Source organism: Puma concolor, chromosome A2, assembly GCF_028749965.1.
Source record: "Puma concolor isolate L17-30 chromosome A2, mPumCon1.1.hap2, whole genome shotgun sequence".
NCBI classification, from domain to species: Eukaryota; Metazoa; Chordata; class Mammalia; order Carnivora; family Felidae; genus Puma; species Puma concolor.
The window spans coordinates 27,434,215-27,446,030 of record NC_141668.1 but is presented as its reverse complement, the minus strand read 5'-3'; the positions used below and the strand labels follow the sequence as shown (position 1 = coordinate 27,446,030).

The 11,816-nt window shown below is 37.6% G+C and overlaps 1 non-coding gene across 1 annotated transcript; it reads left to right on the top strand.

Annotated features, from left to right (window-relative positions):
* The first annotated feature begins 4,601 nt into the window (after window positions 1-4,601).
* On the top strand, window positions 4,602-4,709 carry LOC112867137 (U6 spliceosomal RNA). The gene has a single exon (XR_003224179.1). It is a non-coding gene; the product is annotated as a U6 spliceosomal RNA (small nuclear RNA).
* The last annotated feature ends 7,107 nt before the right edge of the window (window positions 4,710-11,816 follow it).

Genomic DNA, 11,816 nt, shown 5'->3' with positions numbered 1-11,816 from the left:
TTAAGTTATAAACATGTTGGATAAACAGGACGAGCCAACTAAAACCTATCACAAAGATAGGATAGACAGGAATTGGCAACTGCTTGGATGTGGAACACAAATGTGAGAGACAGGTCAATAATTTATAGTCTTTGGACTTGAATGACTAGGAGAATGGTGATATCATTAAAGGAAATTGGGTTTATTTAAAGTTTGTTTTCTTATTTTGACAGACAGACAGACACACACACACACACACACACACACACACACACACACACACAAAATGTGTGCACAAGTCAGGGAAGGGGCAGAGAGGAGAGAGAATCCCAAGCAAGCTCTGTGCTGTCAGGGTCTGAACTGGGGGTGGGGTGGGGTGGGGGGTAAGTGAGGGCCTAGATCTCACAAACAATGAGATCATGACCTGCACAGAAATCAAGAGTCAGATGCTTAATCGACTGAGCCACCCATGTGCCCCACGAAATTGGATTTAAAGCAGAAGGGTATTGGGAGGGAAGATGGTGAATTTTGAATATTACTGATCTGCTAGTCCCTAGAATATGTTGCTCTGTCTTTACACAGCAATGACTTTGTATAGCAACCTTCCGCACTCCAAATATGGAAAGGGAAGAGTTTCATGCAGATTTCCCATAAGAAATGGATTGCCCTGAACCAACCGGTAATTCTCATTAGGTAAAACTCATGACCAGAATTGATAAGATGACCAGCTGCAACTCAGACATTCCCATCACAGGACTAGGGAAGCAACTGAAAAAAGGTATATTTTTTTATAGCTTATAAGATACTGTAATATATAATGTTTTAGATATTATACAAAAATGTTTTAGAAAAAATTATAACTTATTTGGGTTTAAACATTTTCTACCACCAGTAAGTTGTGGATTTTCATAATCTGGAGGTTTAGAACAAATTTTTTTATATTGCCCATGATCTTTAATATAAAGGTCAGTGTACATTCTGCCTTTGGATTATACTTATATGTGGATCCTTAACTGGAAAATACATGGATACATGTTAGTATTTTAGCATCCAATTAAATACTCTATCAACCCACCAAATGAAAAATTGAATCATTTCATTCTTCATTCTCAAGGCTGTGTTTTCTCAGACATTGCTGTTCAGTTTTACTCTTAACTGCTAATTTACATCACACTTTCAAACAATGCTAAGAAAATATTCAACTTTTTCTAAATTCCAGATGTTTTATTTACAGTTATTTAAAAATATATGAACATATCAGAATAGAACATGTGTTCACTATCTTCTTGTAACAGAAAGGTTTACAAAAAAGTATGCACGTATTTTTTTTTTCTATCCTACTACATGTATACACAATACATCACTGAACATTTTATCCTATAGAAAATTAAGCATTTAAATGTAGCTTTTTCAAATGCTAGGTCTGCCAACTGTTAGCTCTGTGGCCTTGGGAATGTTACCCCAATCTCTTTGCATTTGATTTTTCTAATTCAAAAAATAAAGATAAAAATAGTAACTCCTTCACAGAGTTGTAAGAATCCGATTAGATGACGGTCATCTGGGTGGCTCAGTCTGTTGAGCGTCTGAGTTTGGCTCAGGTCATGATCTCACTGCTTGGCTGGGGAGTTCAAGCCCTGTGTCAGGCTCTGTGCTGACAGCTCAGAGCCTGGAGCCTGCTTCAGATTCAGATTCTCAGGCTCTTTCTGCCCCCTCCTGCTCACACTCTGTCTCTCAAAAATAAATAAAAACATTAAAAATAGAATTAGATGTGATTTGTACATTGGTGCGAGATTCGTGGCAAGTACACAATTAGTGTCAATGACCAGATCTGGTTCTGTTCTTATTATCACATGCTATGTGAGTGCCTCATGTCTGAGTATCTCTCTAGATTAGCCCTATTTCCCCCAACATCCAGAGGATACTATGACCTAAATCTTAAATAATTCTCAAATGTGTCTTTTCCTTCCTCATCAATGTTGCTGGTACCTTTGAGTAGGCTATAATCTCCAACAGGTGCTATGGAAATAGACTTCTAACTCTAGCTTGCAATTTTCTAAACCTGACATGCAGTTTTAGGTCTCCATACCCATGTCCTAGAAGCATACAGAGACACCATCATTTCAATACCACTCAATAGCCATTTGTTGATTCTGCCCAATTCATAGAAATGCAAAAATGGAAAGACATAGTTTAATGGTCTTGTACATAAAATGTTAGAATTTTCAGAGAAAACTCCAGAAATTCTTCTTGAAATAAAAGGTATCTTTGTGAAATTCTAACATTAGTGTTTTCATTCAAAAACAATTCCAAATATTTTCAGAATCAAAATGTTGGAATAAAATACTTCCACTGACTGAAATCACAGTATCAAAACCACCTAATAACCACACCCTTATCTTTATTTGATGCAGTAGACACTTTTCCACTGGGCAAACTTCAGATTATTCACCAACAGTCAACTTTAATAGCACTTTCTCTATAGTTCTTTTCTGCTAACCTCATATTTGACCATGCCTTTTTGTCCCAGCCTCAATTTACCATAATTGTATTAATTGTAACTAAGTTTTACATGTTTGAAGTAGAGATAATAACTCATATTTTCTCATTTTGAATACTTGGCATAGTATAGACATTTGAGAAAATGAGAAATGAATTGAAAAATTTACTAATTGTAGAAAAGATCTTTTCCCACAGAAGGATCAGAGAAGGAAGATTTTAACTCCTGACCATTTATATGTATTAGGACACTTCAGAAACTAAATCATAAACCATAGAAATTAGAAAAAAAAATTCTACTCATTCTGTTTTCAGGAGAGATTCTGTTGATTCTCATTTGTGGATTCTGCTTTTCTGAATTAGCCTTCTCACTGAAACTTATTTGTAAAAACTTTATCACTTACGGACATGCACATCATCAGAACAGTGAAAAATTTGGGGAACTGGTGTGCAAATTATCAGCTGGGTAGAACAAGACAGTGCTCCGCCCTCTCGTTTCAAGTCTCTTAATGTAAACAAGCTTCCTTTCACAGTCTATTTAGTGCCACATTTTTGTAAGGATCTTTTTTTAACGGCTCACTGTTTAAAAAGGTCCCTATGCATAGTGCTAAAGTGCTGTCTAGCATTCCTAAGGACAAGGTCATGACATGCCTCACAGAGAAAATGTGTATGTTAGCTTTGTTCACACTTGAGTGCTATTGGCATCAGTGTTGATGGATCAACAATACATGTGTGTATACATATATGCATAATACATATATAATACAGATACCTAAATATATAATTATGTGTATACATATTACATATATATTAAATAAGGCATCAAAATACATGAAGCCAGTTATATACTCATCATTCAATGAAAATAATGTAACCAGAGGCTCACAGGAAATGAACTCTTTCTCCTAGAAATGATAGCTCAGTGTTCACTAATTCAATGTTCATGGTGACTTTATAGCACTGAAAACCGTGATAATTGACTATAATTTGGTATGGAAGCCCAAGGTTTAAAGAAAAGGAAAGGAGAAAAAGCATTACCATAACTAAATAAATCTCCACCTATAGCTTGGCCCTTCTAGTTTTGATGGATAAGGAATGGTACACTTTCTCTAGGTTGAACAAATATAAAAACATAGTTTTAACTCGGGAGGAAACAAAACAATCAAGTCCTTTTGGCTGGAGGGGGGCGGTCCAATGTTAGAACCAATCTCCATGCTTTTCAGTCCTAAAATGATGTGAATGTTTGGCCCTTCCTATTGAGACAAATACAGTCATTTATAAAAGATGCTTTCAGACTGGGTTCACCTTCTCATGTCTACTCCTTATGGAAAGAAGGAAAAAATGTTACAAATGATTTTACAATAGCTTTGCTGGATAGAAATGGCAGGGCTTGGCGGTAAGAAGATTTGTTGATGGCTGGAAGAGCTCAAGTGTTTTTGCTCACTCTTACGGACAACAGAGCCTATATAGGAGATATGCAGAGGGAGGTATATGGAGAACGAGAGGTAGGAGGTTGATAGGAAGCAAAAAAAGGAAAATAAATGATACATGAGTTAATGTATATACAGATTCAAGATTATAGATGTTTCCATCAGATATAGATCTCATTTCTGAATATATCAGGAAGTAGATCTTGTTTAAGAGAAATGATATCTTTTGTTTGGGCATGTAAAAACATGTTTATATACATATGTATTTGAGGCATTATTAAATACAAAAAACGCACAGATCTTAAGTATTCATTTGGTAAGCTTTGACAATTGGCTATATTCATGTAACCACTAAAACACACATGTGCGCGCACGCGCGCACACACACACACACACACACACACTTCTGGACTTTCCAATCCCACATGTACGGAGTTTGGAAGTTGCCAACCCGTCTTAACAAGTAAAAAGCTGAACAGACTGAAAATCATCTTTTTAGTTCCATCAGAAAAGGGAAGACACAGGGCACCACTACTCCTAAAATTAGAGGGGCAGCATCCTATAGGTTACTAGAGGAGAGACTCATGAACAGAAACCACCACAGGAACCAGTGCTGGGAATGAACACTTGAACTATAATTGATAAACTGCTAGAGGCCCAGTGTGGACAATTCTGAGATTTAAAAACTTCAGAAGGGTGCTCGCTTCAGCAGCACATATACTAAAAATTGGAACGATACAGAGAAGATTAGCATGGCCCCTGCGCAAGGATGACACGCAAAAACTTCAGAAGGACCTAGTCTGAGGGGGAGCCACAAAAATGCTCTAAAATTTATCTCCAGGAACTTGATGAAGTTTCCACAGTAAATTTCAGGTAAAGTGCTCTCATATTTATAGCAGGGAGAAGGAAAGAGAGCCATTTTGAAATACACTATTATATTCTTTTGAAAAAGCCTGACCTCAGGGGAAACTAGTTAACCATATCGTAACCTGCTGGGGTATTATCGGAACCTAACTCACCTGGGGAAGAGAAATATCCAACTCCAGCTGGCTTTAGCCTTCCAAGTGGTGTAAAGAGAAATAATTCCCCCACTCAACCCAGCCATCCTCTCCAACGTGGGTGGGGGTTACTGGAGAAACACGTGTGAAGTGCATAGTCCAGAGGCAAGGGTCACTAAAAGATGGAGACCAAACCACAGTATTGTAGCTTCCTTTACCCACCACCCCCGCCTTACCACATTACTAAAGGCCCATTTGCAGCAATTTGAGCCTGTATGTTCCTGGCTATCAAGAAAATATTACAAAGTATAGCAAAAAGCCAAAAAAAAAAAAAAACCCACAACTAAACAAAACATATTTTGAAAAGACAGAGCAAGCACCAGAACCAGATATGGGAGAGTTGTTGGAACTATCAGACTGTGAATTTCAACAATTATGATTAATATGCTAAGAGCTCTAATGGGTAAATTAGCATGCAAGAATAGATGGATAATGTAAGTAGAGAGCTGGAAATCCTAAGAAAGAACTAAAAAGAAATGCTAGATATCAAAAACACTGTAACAAAATGAAGAATGCTTTTAATAGGCAAATTAGTAAATTGGAAACAACCAAGGAAAGCATCTCCGACCTAGAGGATTTATCAACAGAAAACTCAAAAGCCAAAAGGCAATTAAAAACTACTGAAAAAACAAGACTTAATTCCCAAGAACTGTGGACAACTACAATTGTGTAACCTGTGTGTAATGGGACTATTAGCAGGAGGAAAGAGAAAGGAGAAGAAATATATAGATAAATCAATAATGATTAAGAATTTCCACAAGTTAATGTCAGACACCAAACCACAGATCTAGGAATCTCTGAGAACCCTAAGGGCATAAAAAGAAGAAAAAGGAGAGACCCTGGAATAAAAAGAACCTGGAGTCTGCCTTATGGGTGGTCTCTCAGGTCTTCTTTTACCCTGTACCTTGTTTCAGGGAAAAGGACCTTGTGCTTAGGTGAAGCCTCACATGCCTCCTGGGAGATCTTTCTCAGCTCTCCTTTCTTGATCTCTTTTGAAAATGTACTTCTATTTTTTGGAACAGCTTGAGAAGGATATGTATTATCTCTGCTTTAAATGTCTGGTAGAATTCCCCAGGGAAGCCATCTGGTCCTGGACTCTTATTGGGAGATCTTTGATAACGGATTCAATTTCTTTGCTGGTTATGGGTCTGTTCAAGTTTTCTATTTCTTCCTGCTTGAGTTTTGGAAGTGTGTGGGTGCTTAGGAATTTGTCCATTTCTTCCAGGTTGTCCAGTTTGTTGGCATACAATCTTTCATAGTATTCCCTAATTGCTTGTATTTCTGAGGGATTGGTTGTAATAATTCCATTTTCGTTCATAATTTTATCTATTTGGGTCACTCCCTTTTCTTTCTGAGAAGCCTGGCTAGAAGTTTATCAATTTGTTTATTTTTTCCAAAAACCAACTCTTGCTTTCATTGATCTGCTCTACAGGTTTTTTAGATTCTATACTGTTTATTTCTGCTCTGATCTTTATTATTTCTCTTCTGCTGTGTTTGGGGTGTCTTAACTGTTCTGCTTCTATTTCCTTTAGGTGTGCTGTTAGATTTTGTATTTGGGATTTTTCTTGTTTCTTGAAGATAGGCCTGGATTGCAATGTATTTTCCTCTCAGGACTGCCTTCGCTGCATCCCAAAGCATTTGGATTGTTGTATTATCATCTTCATTTGTTTCCAAATATTTTTAAATTTCTTCTCTAATTGAGAAGAATGAATGGGTCTGGTTGACCCATTCATTCTTTAGTAGGGTGTTCTTTAACCTCCATGCTTTTGGAGGTTTTCCAGACTTTTTTCTGTGGTTGATTTCAAGCCTCATAGCATTGTGGTCTGAAAGTGTGCATAGTATGATCTCAATTCTTGTATACTTATGAAGGGTTTTGTGACCCAGTATGTAATCTATCTTGGAGAATGTTCCATATGCACTCGAGAAGAAAGTATATTCTGTTGCTTTGGGATGCAGAGTTCTAAATATATCTGTCAAGTCCATCTGATCCAATGTATCATTCAGGGCCCTTGTTTCTTTATTGATCCTGTGTCTAGATGATCTATCCATTGTTGTAAGTGAAGTATTAATGTACCCTGCAATTACCACATTCTTATCAATAAGGTTGCTTATGTTTGTGATTGTTTTATATATTTGGGGGCTCCTGTATTCAGCGCATAGACATGCAATTTTACAATTGTTAGCTCTTCCTGGTGGATAGACCCTGTAATTATTATATAATGCCCTTTCTTCATCTCTTGTTACAGCCTTTAATTTAAAATCTAGTTTGTCTGCTATAAGTATGGCTACTCCAGCTTTCTTTTGACTTCCAGTAGCATGATAAATAGTTCTCCACCCCTCACTTTCAATCTGAAGGTGTTCTCAGGTGTAAAATGAGTCTTTTTTTGACCGCAAATAGATGGGTCTTGTTTTTTTTTTTTTTATCCATTCTGATACCCTATGTCTTTTGGTTGGAGCATTTAGTCCATTTATATTAGGTGTTATTATAGAAAGATATGGGTGTAGAGTCACTGTGATGTCTGTAGGTTTCATGCTTGTGGTGATGTCTCTGGTATTTTGTGATCCTTGCAACATTTCACTCACAGAATCAAGCTGTTCCAAATAATAGAAAGGGAAGGAAAACTTCCAGACTCATTCTATGAAGGCAGTATTACTTTGATTCTTAAACCAGACAGAGACCCAGTAAAAAAAAAAAAAAAAAAAAAAACAACTACAGGCCAATATCCCTGATGAATATGGATGCAAAAATTCTCAATAAGATACTAGAAAATTGAATTCAACAGCATATAAAAAGAATTATTCACCATGATCAAGTAGGATTCATTCCTGGGATGCAGGGCTGGTTCAACATTCACAAATCAATCAATGTGATATATCACATTAATAAAAGAAAAGATAAGAACCATATGATCCTGTCAATTGATGCAGAAAACTCATTTGACAAAATTCAGCACACTTTCTTAATAAAAACCCTCGAGAAAGTCGGGATAGAAGGAACATACTTAAAGATCATAAAAACCATTTATGAAAAGCCCACAGCTAACATCATCCTCAATGGGGAAAAACTGAGAGCTTTCCCCCTGAGATCAGGAACATGACAGGGATTTCCACTCTCACCGCTGTTGTTTAACATAGTGTTGGAAGTTCTAGCATCAGCAACCAGAGAAAAAAAGGAAATCAAAGGCATCAAAATTAGCAAAGAGGAAGTCAAGCTTTCACTTTTTGCAGATGACATGATATTATACATGGAAAATCCGACAGACTCCATCAAAAGTCTGCTAGAACTGATACATGAATTCAGCAAAGTCGCAGGATACAAAATTAATGTATAGAAATCAGTTACAGTCTTATATGCTAATAATGAAGCAATAGAAAGCCAAATAAACTGATACCCTTCACAACTGCAACAAGAATCATAAAATACTTAGGTATAAACCTAACCAAAGATGTAAAAGATCTGTATGCTCAAAACTATAGAAAGCTTATGAAGAAAATTGAAGAAGGTACAAAGAAATGGAAAAATATTCCGTGCTCATGGATTGGAAGCATAAATACTGTTAAAATGTCAATACTACCCAAAGCTATCTACACATTCAATGCAATCCCAATCAAAATTGCACCAGCATTCTTCTTGAAGCTAGAATAAGCAATCCTAAACTTTGTATGGAACCACAAAAGACCCCGAATAGCCAATGTAATTCTGAAGAAGACCAAAGTGGGAGGCATTGTAATCCCAGACTTTAGCCTCTACTGCAAACCTGTAATCATCAAGACAGCATGGCACTGGTACAAAAACAGACACATAGACCAATGGAATAGAATAGAAACCCCAGAACAAGACCCACAAAAGTATGGCCAACTAATCTTTGACAAAGCAGGAAAGAATTTCCAATGGAAAACAGTCTCTTTAACAAATGGTGCTGGGAGAGCTGGACAGCAACATGCAAGAGAATGAAACTAGACCTTTCTTACACCATTCTCAAAAATAAACTCAAAATGGATAAAGGACCTGAATGTGAGACAGGAAACCATCAAAACCCTAGAGGAGAAATCAGGAAAAAACCTCTCTGACCTCAGTCGCAGCAAGTTCTTACTTGGCACATCTCCAAAGGCAAGGGAATTAAAAGCAAAAATGAACTATGGGGACCTCATCAAGATAAAAAGCTCCTGCACTGCAAAGGAAACAATCAACAAAACTAAAAGGCAACCAACGGAATGGGAAAAGGTGTTTACAAATGACATATTGGACAAAGGGCTAGTATCCAAAATCTATAAAGAGTTCACCAAACTCCACACCCGAAAAACAAATAACCCAGTGAAGAAATGGGCAGAAACATGAATAGACACTTTTCTAAAGAAAACATTCAGATGGCCAACAGACACATGAAAAGATGCTCAACGTCGCTCCTCATCAGGGAAATACAAATCAAACCACACTGAGATACCGCCTCACGCTCGTCAGAGTGGCTAAAATGAACAAATCAGGAGACTATAGATGCTGGCAAGGAGAAATGGGAATCCTCTTGCACTATTGGTGGGAATGCAAACTGGTGCAGCCACTCTGGAAAACAGTGTGGAGGTTCCTCAAAAAATTAAAAATAGACCTACCCTATGACCCAACAATAGCACTGCTAGAAATTTACCCAAGGGATACAGAAGTGCTGATGCACAGGGGCACTTGTACCCCAATGTTTATAGCAGCACTTTCAACAATAGCCAAGTTATGGAAAGAGCCTAAATGTCCATCAACTGATGGATGGAAAAGAAATTGTGGTTTATATACACAATGGAATACTATGTGGCAATGAGAAAGAAAGAAATCTGGCCATTTGTAGCAATGTGGATGGAACTGGAGAGTGTGATGCTAAGCTAAATAAGCCATACAGAGAAATACAGATACCATATGTTTTCACTCCTATGTGGATCCTGAGAAACTTAACAGAAGACTGGGATGAGCACTGGGTGTTGTATGGAAACCAATTTGACAATAAAGTTCATATTTTAAAAACATGAAAATGTACTTCTACTCAAATTTTTATAAATACCCATGAGTAAATGTTGTTAAGAGATTGAAGACTAGTTCTCTTGCAGGAGCTCCTCTGATTCCCAATCTGGGACATAAACTCATAGGAGACTGTTAGAAGTTTTGTTTGTTTTTTAATGTTAGCTGGTTTCTGCTCCCCCTTTGCCCCTTTTCTACTGGAACTAATGGATCCCTCTTCCTTTTGCAGTTCTAGTAGGGCTAACCACCTTGTCTTTATGAAAGATTTACCACTTTCTAGAGTTTAATTCATATAGGAATCTTGTGTCTTCCTCTGATAGGGTTTTTAAAATTGTGTTGTAGTTTTTCAACCTTTTGCTGCCTGATTGTTAGGATGGGACAGAGGGTACATAAAGTTTCCATTTTCAAATTTATAATTAAATGGAGTTTGGGGCACCTGGGTGGCTCAGTCAGTTGAGCGCCCTACTTTTTTTTTTTGTCATGATCTTACAATTCATGAGTTCGAGCCCCACCTTGGGCTCTGTGCTGACAGCTTAGAGCCTGGAGCCTGCTTCAGATTCTATGTCTCCCTCTCTCTCTCTCTCTGCCCCTCCACTGCTCACTCTCACCCTCTCTCTCTAAAAAAAATAAACATTAAATTTTTTTTAGTAAAATGAAATGGAGTTAAAATTTTAAGCCTCAAAATATTTACTCTTTTAGAATACATTATGAAATAGCCTTTAAACACTTTGAACGGAGGTCTTGCAAGTACCATACCCTTACGTCGTATCATTTCCTAAGGCTCTGCTCTCATAGTTGTCATTATCTGGTATTTATTTTTCCATTGTTGTAGATCAGGGTTCTGCTTCTTGGTCCCAGCTCCCTCAGCTGCATACTTTGGACTGCCAACTTGAAACTGGAATCATGACAGATGTAACCTCTAGGGTTTTCCTCAGCTTGCTAATTTCTAGTGTTTGTCACATGCAAGACTAATGTCTGCTCCTTGAACATTAACTCAGGTTCAGAACCTTGCTGTGAAAGCTTGCAATTGACTCTGCATCTTGTATCAGACAAAAATAGTGTCCATAGGGCACTACAGGGCCAAGACTGGAGATCATAGTGACAATTTCTTCCTGTTCCATGTAAGAGTGACCTCTAGCTGTAAGCAATGGGGCATAGGTAATGGAGAAATAATTGAATCTCAGAACCTATTCTCATTTACCAACAGCCAACAACACAGATGTTTCATTATTTGGAAGCATTCACTAGAGACTCTGAGGTAGCATTCTGCTTTGTCCTATACGTTTGGTTGTACCAGGAGGCTCTAATTTCCAGGTTTCTACATGAGTGGGGAGAAGGAGACACATGCCTCTCCCATTCATACATCTTCTTCTGCTGGATGACAACTTATGATATTACATTGCACAGCACTGCTGGAAATCCTACCTACCCATAATATTCAGAGTCTGGTAGATAACAGAGATGGTGACCCACTACAACACATGCTGACTTGTTTATACAGAGTTATTCTGGCATTCTTGAAGCTATACCAACACTGTGGAGACACCATCCTGTGAAGAACTCTAAGGAACCTATAATGTCCTGACCAAATCTGAATATTCTAGCATTCTGCATTGGTTGATCATATATTTATGGTACAGCTATGGTTAGCGTTTGATCCTTAACTTCTTGAGACTATGGCTACTTGGTGTCCTAACATGCTCAGGATTATGCATACCCCTGAAGCTGGTAGTATATATTCATTGCCCATTGATACCTAGAGGAGCAACTTACCCCTCAATTTAATAACATTTATCATAGAACCCCATTCCACAATGACAACACTCTATATAGATTCTCACTCTAAAATGC